Here is a 13705-nt window from a genome sequence, read left to right on the forward strand (position 1 = left end):
AAAAAGAAGAGGGCCGTCACATGATGATGGCCAATATGCTGCAAATTAAGCTCTTTTCCTCATTTCGGGGGCAAAGGGCAGTACGGCCAAGTCTCCATAAGGACTGGATTTTCCACATCTTCAGCACTGCTCCACTGGGTGACCTGACAGGTGAAAACAGTCAGCAGCTGTTCTCATGACTGCGCCCAGACCGTGTCTTTTTTAGCAGCACAGCACTGCAGCAGCGAGGTGTGGCACCCGCTGAGCGGCACCCGCAGGCACGGCACGGCGACAGCGGGCCAACGGCAGAGACTCTGTAAAGGGAATCTGCACAACCGGAGGACATGCCTTCTGTTTGTAAGTGAATGTTACCGCCTCACGCCCGGCTCTGGTGCGCTGGTTTATCCCCGAGGGGTTCCCGCTATGCGGGGCCGCAGCTCCCGGAGGACGCTGCTCGACGGGCACCCCAAGTGCGGGGCTCGGGCGGACCCCGGGCTGCCCCGCAGCCGCACCGCGCTCCGCACGAGCGCTGCCCGCGGTAAGAGCAGGCGGCTGGGCCGTGCCAGGCCCCGCAACGAGCTCCGCGAGCGGTCACGCCCCTGGGAGCCGCAGCGCTCGTCCCAGACTTCCTGTCCGGGGGAGGCCGAGCTTCTCCGCCGAGCGGGGACGCGCAGCTCCGGGCTGCAGCCCCGGCGGGCTCCGGAGGACCCGAAGTGACGCGGGCGGGCAGGGGGCCGCAGCCGCGCGGGCTGAGCCGCACCGGGCGGGGTTGAGGCAGCGGGGTTGAGGCAGCGCCGCGCCGGCAGGAGCCGCCGGAGCTCACTCGGGAGCGCGGCTCCTCCCCCCGCACCCAGCGGCAGTTCTGTTGGAGGCTGCGGGCAGGGCCGAGCCCCCGCGGCCGGTGCGCTGCGCGGCGTGGGGCTTCCGCAGCGCTGAGCCGAGCGTCCCGGCCGGGGGCGGCTCCCAGCGGGCGGGGCGAGGGCGGGAGCGCGGCGGCGCGGAGCCGCTCCCTCCGCAGCGCCGCGTCCCGCCCCGCGCTGCGCTCCCGCCGCACGGCGGGCTGGCGGCTGGCGGCTGGCGGCGGTCGCTGCGGCGCGGGGCCGCACCCCGGATGAGGTCGGTGGCGGAGCGGGCCCAGGTGAGCGCCCGCGCGGGGCACGGCCGGAGCCAGGCGGCCCGAGGTGCGTTCGGCGGCGGGCGGGGCGGCGCGGTGTGGGGCGGGGCGGGGCAGGGCAGGGCCGCTTCGCCGGGCCGCAGAGAAGCGACTGCGGCTCTCCCCGCCCGGTCTGCCTTGCTCGGTGCGGCGGGAGCGGCGAACAGCGCTTCTCACCGCCGCGTATCTGGGGAGCGCGGCGTTGCCAGCCACAGCCGAGCGAGGGGCGCGGTGAAGCAGCAGCCGGCCGTGCAGCCGGACCAGCACAGCCCAGCACAGCACAGCCCAGCACAGCCCAGCACAGCCCTGGGATCCGCCGGCCCCGCGGCCCGCCCGGCGCTGCGGCTTGCGGTAACTGCGTTTAACCGCGGGGCTGTGATTGCAGGGAGACGATTTACATTAGAGGGAGAATGTGCAGAGTGCCAGGAACAACTTGGACCGGGTCCTCGCATATTTCTGTGGTTATTTTTGGAGTATCGTCATATGGCAGGAGGTGGGCTCTGGAGGTATCCTCAAGCTCAGCGTTTTCTCCACAGACCGGTTACCTGGGTGATCGTATTAGGGCTCCGCGTGTCCCCTCTATCATCACTTTCCGTATGGATCACTCTTTCTGCTGCTGCTGCTGCTGCAGTAGTATTGTTCCGCTCCGTGCCCAGCCATGCGTTGCAGTGGGGACCCTTCTGCGGACAAACAATGGTCGGTACGTGTGGTGGAGCATTCGCTGCAGGAGCGGGCGGTGGAAGAGCTCTGTTATTGGGCTGCAGGCGGTGTGAGATGACTCCTGATGAGCTCTCCTTGCTGACATGCCCTGAGAGGTGTGGCTTTCTCAGCGCACCTAGCGACCAGCCTGCTCCCAGTTGCTTTCCCCCCCGTGGTCTTCTCACATTGGGTTTGTCCAAAAGGGCTCTTGCATCCAAAGAGCTGGAGGTGTGGGAAACGTGTTGTGCCCTCGGAGATGCCTTGTAGTTCTCTGCTTCCTCCACTGCCCATTGTGTGCTTGTGGGTGTCCTCTGGCTGCCATGGCTGGGGATCTGCACTCATGGTCTTCAGCAGCCTGCATGCCCGTGTTGCCTTCAAGCAAGTTTGGAGCTTAGGGAAGGCTGGATTTGAGAGGTGATCCTGACAAGAAGACAATTACCCTTTAATTGTACTTTTTGGTTTTTGGTTGGGCAGCATGGAGCCTGTCTGCAGGCTGCTCCGGATGCTGAGAGCCCTGCTGTCAGTGAGGGCCCCAGGTTCACAGGGTGTGTTCTGCGAATTGTGCCAGACCCTGGTTATTGTGGTACATGGAAGGTCCAGAATCAACCTCTTTCTTCCAACTAATCCCTTATGCGTGAACAATCCCCGAACTGACTGTTGAATAATCAACCTGTATGTTTCCCCAGTGGATGTGAGCTGCCTCCTCTGCTTGTAGCCACTGCTGGGAGCGGTGAGCATCTCCTTGCAACCACTGTGCCATGTTTATTGCTTTAACAGCAACTTCAGATGGTAGTGGGACCATTAAAGCAGACACTGCTGCGTGTAGCAGGGCCCTGGTTGTGACAACAGCCTTGTGAGGAGCCCAAGTGTGATGGATAGCCAGGAGGGGGGCTGGGTTGGCTGAAGAAGGCTGTGGGTATCACTGTGATATGGAATGGAGAAAATGTTCAGAATCAGTTTTCCTCCCCAAGGCAGCTGATTTCTCTTTTTGGCTCTGAGCAATTAGATCACCTTGATTTACACAGTAACCTTTTCTTCTTTCTGCTTTCAACAGTCCCGTAAGTGACTAAAATATCTGCTCCTTGCTCTAGTGCTGCAGAATAGTCATGCATAACTAGAGGAGGTTTTCATAGATGGACAGACCAGCTGGATTCCCAGCTAATTTTGTTCATAAAAAATAAATAAATAATAAAGTTTCCTGTAGATAATCATGATTTCTAAATGATGGAAGTCAGTGGAGAAAGGCCTGTTGGTTAAAGTGCAGGAGGTGGGCTTGGCTGTGTTCAGGATTGCTCTGGGTTTCCTGTCTGTTCTCACAGGCTTTGCATGCTTTAGTTTTGTTCAGCTAGGAAATTACATTTCCCCACTGCTTTGGGCACAGTGATACACTGCCTGAGCGACAGCTGGGATACTGATGGTGCAGTGTGTGCGAGTAGATGGGTTGAGTATGGGCTTAGGCTTGGTGGCAGATCAGTGTGGGCGTCTGGAAGGCCTGTGTTTAGCTATATCGTAGACTTTCATGCGGTGCCTGTCACTTTGGAGGCCTGAGTCTATTCTGAAGCTCTGTTTTGAGAGTATATGCAAAAAAAGAAACACAAAATGATGGAGATTCCCAAGCCTGGTGGTTGGAAGCTCCTGCATGGAAAGACTTGTGCAATTACAGATATGTGACTCTCATACGGCACATAAAATGTGCTTGTGTTGGGGCTGTGACAGCGATGGCTTTGTGGCTTGTTGTTCTCATTAGAGAAGTCAGATGGCACTGAGTCAGCAGGTTTGGATTTGTCACAGCTGTGGTGATTGTGCTGGAAGACCCGTGAGGTTTGGCAGTGCGAGGTGAAGGGGCTGGCCTGCGCTGCAGCCATGCTGGGGTTTGAGCTTGGACTCAGGCCTGCTGCTGGCTTGTGTGCTTTGAGTCTGGCTGAAGTGGTGGCATTGGTGGAGACTGATAGGCCTTGAGACCCCGCTCTGGTATTGTGAATTCATCTGCTTTGGGCCATTTGGCTCTGCTAATTTAAGTGATAGTAACTCACAGTGGCATAGCCTGCCAAATGAATGCTTTCTCTCACGCATCATTTTGTCTGGATTACAGGAGGTTGAACAACGTTGGGAAGGGGTTGTCTTTGGTGAGCATTTCCTTGGGTCTCCGGATCCATCTTTCCTCTCAGCCCTTGGGTGGAAGCTGGTGGTTTGTCTAAGACCTCAGTGAGCACTAATATACAGAATCCCAGTATTGCTGGGATGGAAGCCCCACCCCTGCTATGGGCTGGCTGCCCCCCAGCTCAGGCTGCCCAAGGCCCAGCTGTGGACCTGCAGGGATGGGGCACCCACAGCTCTGGGCAGCAGTGCTGGGGCCACACCGCCTCTGGGTGGAGAACTTCCTCCTCACATATGGCCTAGATCTCCCCTCTTTCAGTTTAAAGCCATTCCCCCTTGTCCTGTCACCATCTGCCTGTGTAAAAGGTTACTCTCCCTCCTGTTCAGAACCTTCATTTAAATACTGAATGGCGTCATAAGTTTTCCCCACAGCCCTCTCTTCTCCAGACTGAACAAGGCCAGTTCCCTCAGTCTGTCTTTGTAGGAGAGGTCCTCCAGCTCTCTGAGCATCAAAGAAACAGAAGAGAAGATTTGGGCAGTTGTATCTACTGCAGCTTTCCTGCCCTGTGAGTGTCCCCTGTCTTGGATGACAGTTGCTCCACCCTCCCCTTCTTTTTGCCAAGGAGGTGAATGGTTGTGCCAAGAGCTGTTGGGCCGAGCTGTTATGCAACTGAGGCAGAAGCCAAGGTTTGCTCTCCTTGAACCAGACAGGGGAACGTGGGACTGTATGAAAAGGGAGTGTCGTCTTAGGGCCCTCTCTGGTAATTTTGTCCTCTTGTCCCAGTACACAGCAGAAGGTGCTTTGAATTGAAGCTGAGAAGTAGTGCCTTGCACATAGTGTATGCATGTACATGTACATACTCATGCACACCTCCCAGATTTGCTATCTGAGAGGGTGGGGGTAATAGGCAGAGCCTTAAAACTCAGAAAACAATAGTTTGGAAGAGCTGTTCCTTTCCATCTTTTACTGATGGTCTGTGTTTTGTCCTCCAAAGGGCACTGTGCTGTCACGTGGACTCAGCTGGTGTCTCAGGCTGGATCTGCCCCATGCAGTAGCTGATGGGTCTGGTGTGATCACAGAGAAGCAGAGGCTGGGTTGACCCCATTGTGCTCAAACCACGAGACAAATTGGGCTGAAGCCGCAGATCTGCAGTTTCCAGCAGGTCAGCATTTTCATTTGGGCACTTGGCCTCTTTGTGGAGATGAAATGTGGTACCACTTTAGTATCGGATCTGTTCTCATTTCAGAAGCCAGGCCTCTGCCCACCAGCTGAAATTGGACCCAGTGGTAATTATGTTGAGCTTCATCTTGCCAGTTTACCATTCTGGTCCAGAAGACAGACGCTCCTTTCCATCCAGGCTATCAGAGGCACAGTTAAATCTGGCACTAGATGCTTTGTTAGTGTAAAATGCATCTCATGTGTGAGCAGATAGTGAATGGGGATTTAAAGTATGGCATTTCTGCCAGGTTCCACCCACCTGACTCCTTCCTCTCCTGTTCCAGTATCTCACTGCCTGTGCCCCACTTGCCGACTGGTGACTGAGCATAAATGTGTGCTGGTATCCTTCGTCGTGTATCAGATGGAGAGGAAAACACAGGGTGGAGTCTTCTTTTGCACAAAGGAAAAAGTATCAGTTCTGCCTTCCGTGGATTTTTAGGGGGCTGGGGAGAAATTAAACAGGATTTTATCACATTCATAGCCCTCTTCCCACCTCATTTGCCTGTGAATCTGTTGCTGTCATGGTATCTTTCAGAAGATATTTTTAGCTTTTTTTTTTTTGCTTTTTTTTTTTTTTTTTTTCCTACTCATATCAGGGTTCTGAAGGGAAACACATTTTTGTGGCAGAAAAGAACGAGCCATTTCATGAGCCATTTTGTTATGGGCAGAAGAGACTGGAATCTGATTGTGTTTTTTACATGACATTTTCCCTTTGTAATCAGCTCATTGTGCTTGTCATTGTGCTTGCAGTGGTGATCCCCGAGGCAGCTCTAGGTGCCTGCCCTGGCAGGCTGCTGCTGGGGGGGGTTGGCCTGTCTCACCACTCCCATGCTCAGCCCGGAGCACTTCAGAACTGGCATCCATGTGGGCAAACATGAAGGGCTGCAGCCCTGGGCGAAGTCCTGCAAATGTTTCTCCCTAGCAGGGATGCAGTGCCCTTGTGTTTCAGAGAAGCAATTAAATCTTAATAGATGGACTATTGATTTGGCTGTGTCTCTGCTGGCAGGAGCTCCTGCTGAGCATTAGATGGTATGGTACCTGATGAAATATTGGGTCTCCTCTTTGCCAGGGACCAGAGGGGAGTGGCAGAATTCTCAAAGTGGGTTAATGATGCTGTGCAAAGGCCTGATGATGGGTGGTCAGACCACTTGGTCTGTCACTTGCTATGAACCATGGAAATCTTATCAGGAGTACAAACCCGATGTTAATGGTTTAGCTTTAGGGCAGGAAGCTTCCATCCTGAATTTGCTGTAGTTCTGCCTTTTAGGAGAGATTTATTGCAAGTCCTCATATGTGATGTTTTTGCAGAGTAATGGTAGAGCAACAGAAATAACCTTTGACGTCTAATCTGTCTCTGGGTATATGCATGCCTATGTGAATCAGGGGCTGTTACCTTTGCAAATTTACTGGGACTTTTCTTCAGGGACCCAAAAGATGAGGATCTCTTTGTTGGTTACCTTGGTCTGGCATGGGTGCTCAACCCTTGGGCTTGCCTGGGCCACACGAAGTGAAGGGAAGTTGTCTTGGGCCACATACAAAAGATATGCTATAGTTAATGTATATAAGTAACAAAACTTTATGTGTGTATATATATATATATGTATTTTATTTAAATGTAAAAGAAGGCAACAAAACCATAAAACTAGTGGGTTGGACATGTATGCTAGTGCATTGTATGTCTGTAAGAACCACAGCTGGCTTTAGGATGACAACCAGAAGTAAAGAATGTAAAGGTAGAGAAAATGCAGCTGCCCCTGCTGTGTTCTGATGGCAGATTCCACTGTAGCTATAACTCTCCCTGGCCCTTCTACATTGGTGCAAGAGCTCTGAAGCTCAGCCTTACCCCCTGCCACGCGCTGCCTAGCATGCCACGGGCAGGATAACATGCGAGGCAAGAGATGGCTGTGGTGTTGTGGTGCAGTCATCTGCTGAGAACTGGCCGGGCTGTTCCCTCTTGGTGCACCAGAGCTGATGTGGGGTGAGCTAGAGTGGGGTGCAGCTGTACATGGCTGGAGCTCTACTCAGGTCTTCATTCTTCAGTAAGCTGCCCTGGGGCTGCTTCACTGCTCTGCCATATTTATGTTCCTGGACAAGCAAAAGGGACAGCATGAATCCTTGTCGCCTTTCTTGACCTTTGTTGGACTGATCGGAGTTCTTGCAATGCATTGGCCTAGATTCGAGCAAGCTGGGCTTGACATACAGCTTCCTCCTAACCCCTGTGAGTAGGTGCGCCTGCCAGCATTGCTGGCTCAGATCTGCCCCTTGCAAGGGCTGTAGTGTTTGCCTGGCTGATCCAGCCTCCTGTTTGTGGTTGATGTCCCAGTGCCTGCTTTGACAGCCAGTACTTGTGCTTACCCTGTCAGGGTCAGACTGGATAATTGCTATGGGGTTTGTGACAATGTGGGTCATTCTGGAATGTTTTCAGCCTCAAGCGCTTGTCTGCAGCTGAGATGGTGCACACAGCAGCCTTGTGCTGAGGAGAGCTGCATGGCAAAAGCTTGCAGTGCAATCTAGCATGCATTTTTGCTAGCAGGACTGTTATGAGAAGCTGGAAGCTAGCAGGGATGGGGGAGGGTCTTGCTCCCAGATGCCTGTGTTCTCAGAGCACGTCATTAATATGATGTTAATTGATGCAGTAGCTCCAGTTCCAAAGTGTCTCCCTGCTGAAATGCAGCCGGCTTTGGTGAAAGCTGCTTCATGTAGCAGCAGACAGGAAGGAAGGCTGGTCTGTGTCGGCTCCAGAGCATGGTGGCTTTGTTTGGCAGTATGTACTGGTGGTGTAACACAGGCAGGTAGTGGGGGAATGCTGAGTGTCACTGCCTTGCGCTCACTGACCACCTCCTCCATCCTCCCTTCTGTAGGGACATGGTGAGCCCTGTATCACAGACTGCTGATGGATGCTCATTCCTCAGGCTGGACAAAATCAGGCTGCTTTTGTGTGTCTGCCTGCCTCTGCTCTGATCTCTTGAGCTGGGTTGGAAAGAGCTGAGTGTGTGAGGTTGGGAGCAGTATGGGGACCCAAAAAATCTTTGGGCTCAGCAGAGGAGGAGCAGGGCCATGGGGGCTCATCCCTATGAGGGGAGTTGCTGGGAAGCTCCACAGATCCCTGTGTGTTTGTGTAGCCTTCTCGCAAAGGGAACATGAGCTGTGGACTTCAAGCCTGCTCAGCCCAGCCTGCTGTGCCCAGCTGCTGTCAGAAGATGGGACAGCACTGCTGCTCAGCTTCTCCATCTGGTCTGCTGGCCTAGGCAGCGTCTGCCTGAGGAGGCGGGTGTAGAAGTCTGGTGTGGGACTGAGGTGTGTGTGTGTAATGACATCTGTGGCAGTAGCCTTGGCACTCAGGTGGCATCCCCTGGACCGTGGATATGGGAGTGGGGAGCGTGGGGCCTGTGGTCAGGGCGGTACTGCCCTGGGCCAGCTGCTGATGTTGGGGCATAGCTAGCACGAGCTGGCCTTATGACTTCATGGTGAGCCTGTGCACAATGCAGCATGTGGCCAGGCTGTGATTGCCATGCAGTTATGGAGGGCGAGGAGGGCAGCTGATATAGCCACAGGCTCTGTGCTGCATCCCAGCTCTGTTCCCAGTGGGCAGAGTGTATGGAGCATGGCCAGTGTGACAGCATCAGCACAAGAGCCCTCAACCACAGGAGTCTGTGCTTTCCCTTCTGAGGACAGTGGCAGAGAGCTGGGGCAGGGACACAGCATTACAGGGGGGCTGGAACTCCCATCTTTCTCTTCCCTGCAGTTCTTGTGCAGATCATCTTGGGGCATGATTTTTTCCCACCCTAAAGGCATTGTTGTTTCCCTGGAGGTGTGATGCGCCTAGCTTACTGCATCAGGGCTCGTGGGTGGCACAAGGTCCTGTCCTTGTTGGTGAGGGCATGGGCCTGAGCCAACTGCAGTTTCTGGCCTAGTTGCTGCAGACTGACAGTGTGAGAAGAGATGCTGTCATTGCTGCGTGTCATCTCTTGTTGCTGTGCTGCTTGGGGACTCCATCCAAATGGAAGCAGAATGGCTTTTGTGCCCCGAGCAAGCTTTTGAGAAAGTTGCTGTGGATCTGTGTCACTCCTGTGGAGCCAAAGCCTGTTCTTGGCATCTCCATGAAGAGCAAGCTGTGTAGGGCTATGTGCAGCTGATGTTTGCTTGTGGGAAGTGCAAGGGTTTCACTGCATCCATGTGAAATGTGAATTAAGTGAGGTGGGAGTCCTTGACATTGAATGTTCAAAGGATTTTTGGTTTGGATTGGTTTTGTTTATGTTTACGGAGTGGTTGAGTTTTGCATAAGCAGGTTATCCTGCCTGCTTTGCATTTATCCTTGTGAGAGGATTGCCTGTGTGTGTTGAATGTATAAGTTAAACATTGTAAAAAAAGCCGGAGGTATCCCTGTTGGGCTATAGGACTTCGCTTCCTCTTTCATGTAATTGTAGTATTCATTGAACTGCAGTTCTTCCCTGGGCACATGAAGGTATTCTTTATTTTATTTCTTTTTTTTTTTTTTCTCTCCTTCAGTACCTATAGTTGCCATCTAAAAAGTGGTTCTGGAAGTTCTGTTACAGGATCCAGTTCTGAGATAACTTCCTTTTAAAACTGCTCATTTTACAATGTGTGTGCCAAACCTGCCGCTCCATGGATGGGTGAGCCAGGCTGGCTCCTCGTGTCGTGTGTGTCACTGCCTGGGATAAAGGTCCTGCAGACCAGATGTTGCCCTTTGTGCCCCAAGTCAGGGCTATCATTATCAGAGGGGCCATGCAGATGACACAGAGGGACAGAAGACAATAATGTGGCACAGATGGCCCTGAAATGAGAACTTGGGTAGCAATTGGCTGTGCAAGCCAAAAGTCTATCTGCTTCACTTCTCAGAGGTTCTGCAGTACTGCCTTTAGTAAATATTTGCTTTTTTTTTTTTTTTTTTTTTTTTTTTTTTTTTGCTTAAAATTGGCAAAGCTGGCTCTGAACACATGCAGTGAGCAGACCTGCTGCTTTTGGAGGTACTGTTTTCACATCAGTCTCTTTGAGAATAAAGCTCCTATAAAGTAATCTGTAGCAGAAAATCTCCGGCAAGTAGATTTGTATGGAGTCTAAATGCAGTGCTTAAGCAGTCTGGGCACCATCTTGCGACAAACACCTTGCTGCTGCCCATCCGTGTGCTCATCATCATTCCTGGGAAGATTACTATTTTTGTTATTTTTAACCAAATCCAATTTCTCCTTTGCAGATTCTGAATTGTACCTGAACAGAGTGCTGAGATCAGCCCCTGGAAGCAGCGTGAGTTTATCCTGAAAGCCTTTATTCTCCTTTCTAGATCCCATGTAGGCTGAGTAAGTTTTGTAGCATAGAATGGGTTGCAGTAGCTGATGGCGGATGATCAGAAGTCATGACGCAATATGAAGGAGGCTTGTATGGTAGCTGGTTCTTTGCTAGAAACCCCACTGTGATAACTGGAAATCTGGCCTGCTACTGCTGAAGAGCAGAGCTGTTGTAACTGGGATTCCTATGGTTTTCCTAATGTGTTGGGATTTTTCCTATTTTAGGCGCTAGGCAACAGCCCCTTTGCCAACAGAAGGGTTCCTACCAGCTGTCTGACTCTTTGCTTGCTGACAAAGCTGTTTTGGGGGAATCGCACACTATGTTTCTATGTGCTTTTATTCTTCCCAGTCTTCTTGAGAAGGTGGTGTGTTTGCAAACCATAAAATGTGCCACTGAGTTTTGTGAAACAGGGATCTGTGGTCCAAGCACAGGTCACAGGCCTTCAGGAGGGACAGGGTGTGGCTGCCATGAAGTCTGTCCCAGTGAGCCAGCTTGGAGTGGAAGACAAGAGAGGACAGAGGATAGTTCTGAGTCACAGAATTATTCTTGGGACACCTGAAAGAGTGTAGGCCTCATGGCTCAGGCCTTCTCCAAGAGGGTGCAAGCCCATTGAGTTTGGCTCCTGACCACTTGAAGCTGAAAATGCTCAGGATGCAGGCAGGTGATCCACATCCTTGCTGAGAGCTTCAGGCGTGCTTCTTGGGGCTGGAGATGTACTTGGCTCTGAACAGAGCTGTTTGTTATTTTTTATGGGCTAAGTAAGAGACTGCAGAACTTCTTTGACAGTCCAGATCTACTCAAGTTCTGGGGTGCGTGTCTAAAGGGAAAGCAAGAACAGGGTTTCTGTGTGCTGAAGAGCCATTTGGCTGTTGGAAACTCTGGTTTTGGAACTAGAGGAGTAGAAGTGCAGTGAGAAGGGGGATGTCCGTGTGGCTTCCTGACATTTCTCAGGGACAGCCTTAAATACAGAGCCAAAGCAGAGGGTGCTGTGCAGAGCAGACATGAACTACTCAGGATGGGAAAGAAACACTCTTCTCCTGAGGAAGAGAGGGAAAATATTATCATAGCAAGGAGGGAATGGCTCTGCAGGTGACCCCCAGCAGCTCTGTCATACAGCAGGGACTCACCTCTGCAGTGCAGGAGCAAATCTTCCTGACAGGCATCATGCAGCAGCCAAATGCTCCCATGTCAGCAGTGGTCTATGAGCCTGGCACCCACCCCATTCCTGAAGGAGACTGAGGCACGTGATGACGCAGAGTCACATGCAAACAAGCACTCAAGTTGGGACTGCGTTTCTACCCCTCTTGTTACAAAACTGGTATTCCAGCATTGGGATGGTCTCATAGCTTTACTGGAAGGAACTGCTCATATAAACTAACTAGCTGCTCCAGACCTGGACTGGATGGGGTGATGGCAATGGGAAGCAGGAGAAAAACCCCTCTGCTGCTTCTCTGCACTGGATGCTACACCAGGAACTGCAAGAGAGCACTGTGGTGACTCCTGGCACCCAGCGATGCCTTTGCTAGTAACCTTGGTGTCCCAGGTTCAGCAGGAGATTGGTGGCCCAGATCTTGGTATGCTGTGTTTCTTGTTTCCCTTTTTCAATTGTGCTTTGTCAACAGATGTCCTGGTTGGCTCTGCAAGGCATAGATCCACCAGCAGCTTGGAGAAAATGCATGTTAAAGCAGAACTGATCTGCTGCTGCACTCTTGTAGCAGCTCTGGGGATGATGTAGCCCTGTAATTCTGATTTCAGGCAGTTTCTAGTGGAAGCTAATCACAGATGAGCACAGAGCAGCTGCTGAGGACCCTTCTCTGTGCCCCAGGACAGATTAGCTCCTTCCTACAAGAACTGGCTCTGGATGTTGCGTTTACCACCTTTTGCCTGTGATTTTCTCTTGGTCTGCTTTCCAGAGTAGGCAGGAAGATGAAGCTTCTCTTTCTTCCCTAGTCTTTGCCTCATGCAGTGATGGGATACTGGCCAGGGCTGTGCCTGCCATGTCCCCTGTGGTGGCCTGGGGTGCGGGCTGGGTGCAGGGAGCCCTCACTACTGGGCAGTGGTGCTGGGGCAGCACTGTGCCTGATCCACCATCCTGGCTCAAGGCTGCTGGTGCATTTTATTCTAGATTTGGGCTCCGTCGTCCCTGGCATACGTGCCTTGGTCAATGAAGATTACTCTGTGTCATCCCGGCTGCTTTGGTGTTGTCTGAGCAAATTGGTTTGTGGTATGTGGCAATGCATGCCCTGAAGGCTGGTGAGAATGCTTGCCAGATACCTCAGACTCATCTTGGGAAATGATGGCTGCTGGCCAAGCACTCTGCTTGCTTTGACTGATACTTCTAACATCTTCTATATCATCTCGGTTAGGAGCCTAGCTTCTCCCCTGTTGCCTTATATCTGGGGTGAATGCCCACTGCTGATCTTCTCTCTGTCTCTGCTCAGCTGTTAAAAGTTTCTCTAAGATGTGTGCTGGGGCTATAATCTTTCCCCACCTTTGGGTGTAAATTCAGTGAGGCCTGCTTGAGTGTCAGGAGCTGTGGCTTTCCTTTGAAGATGCACCTTTGCTGCTCTGATGGTCTTGTGCTTGCCCCTGAAGACCTGGCAGGTCTTAGGGTGACTGAGAGCTCTCAACTCCTGAGCTATGTAGCACCTTCATCACTGCCTTTGGCCATGAGTGTGAAGGGCTAGGCTGGGCTTCTGCCCTGCTGAACTGATGATCCCACCTGCACTGCACTGGAAAAAAAGAGCTTTCCATTCCTAAATCCCTCTAGAGGAGGACTTGTCACCTGTGGCTGCAGTTTCAGCAGTGTGTGTCTATCGGGACTCAGAGATAAAACACTGTAGGCAATATCCCAGTAGATGCAGTGTGATGTTTGGATCTGCAGGACTTGCTCACAGGAGTGGACGCTACCAGAAAAACAGGTTGCTGAAGCTGCTTGAAGTTAGGCAAGTGGGCTCTGAAAGAGCTGCTTGGGGTTGCTGTGCTTATATGAGTCTGATGGGCTCAGCTGCAGGCTTGCTGCATGCTGGGGATGCTGGGGCTTACCTGTGTCCCACTGTTTCCCCCCTGCCCATCTGGGAGATGCTCCTTTTGTAGTAGCCAAGGGCTTTTGGGGCTTTTCTCAGCCTGCCAGGAGGGTCCTTGGTGGGCCTGGAAAAAGTCAGCTCTCCACTGAGACATATGACACCCTGGTGCTTAGTTTGTGTCCTTTGCCCCCTACAGTAGCGGCAGGACACATGGTTTGGTGGTGG

At 52.3% G+C, this 13705-nt stretch overlaps 1 protein-coding gene across 15 annotated transcripts in view; it reads left to right on the forward strand.

Moving 5' to 3' along the window:
• Positions 1-1015: 1015 nt before the first annotated feature.
• The window catches only part of EPB41L1 (erythrocyte membrane protein band 4.1 like 1), a 66949-nt gene continuing 54259 nt past the window's right edge, over positions 1016-13705 (forward strand). For 12 of the 15 annotated variants that reach the window (XM_015881255.2, XM_015881264.2, XM_015881263.2 and 9 more), the window contains exons 1-2: positions 1016-1117; positions 10363-10412. The gene's annotated coding sequence lies outside the window, so the exon portion shown is untranslated. Of the gene's footprint in view, positions 1161-4952; positions 5092-10362; positions 10413-13705 lie in introns of those variants that run through there. The other 3 variants (XM_015881256.2, XM_015881257.2, XM_015881258.2) reach the window with 3 other exon arrangements.

The sequence above is a fragment of the Coturnix japonica genome, chromosome 20 (genome assembly GCF_001577835.2).
Source record: "Coturnix japonica isolate 7356 chromosome 20, Coturnix japonica 2.1, whole genome shotgun sequence".
In the NCBI taxonomy this organism is placed as follows: domain Eukaryota; kingdom Metazoa; phylum Chordata; class Aves; order Galliformes; family Phasianidae; genus Coturnix; species Coturnix japonica.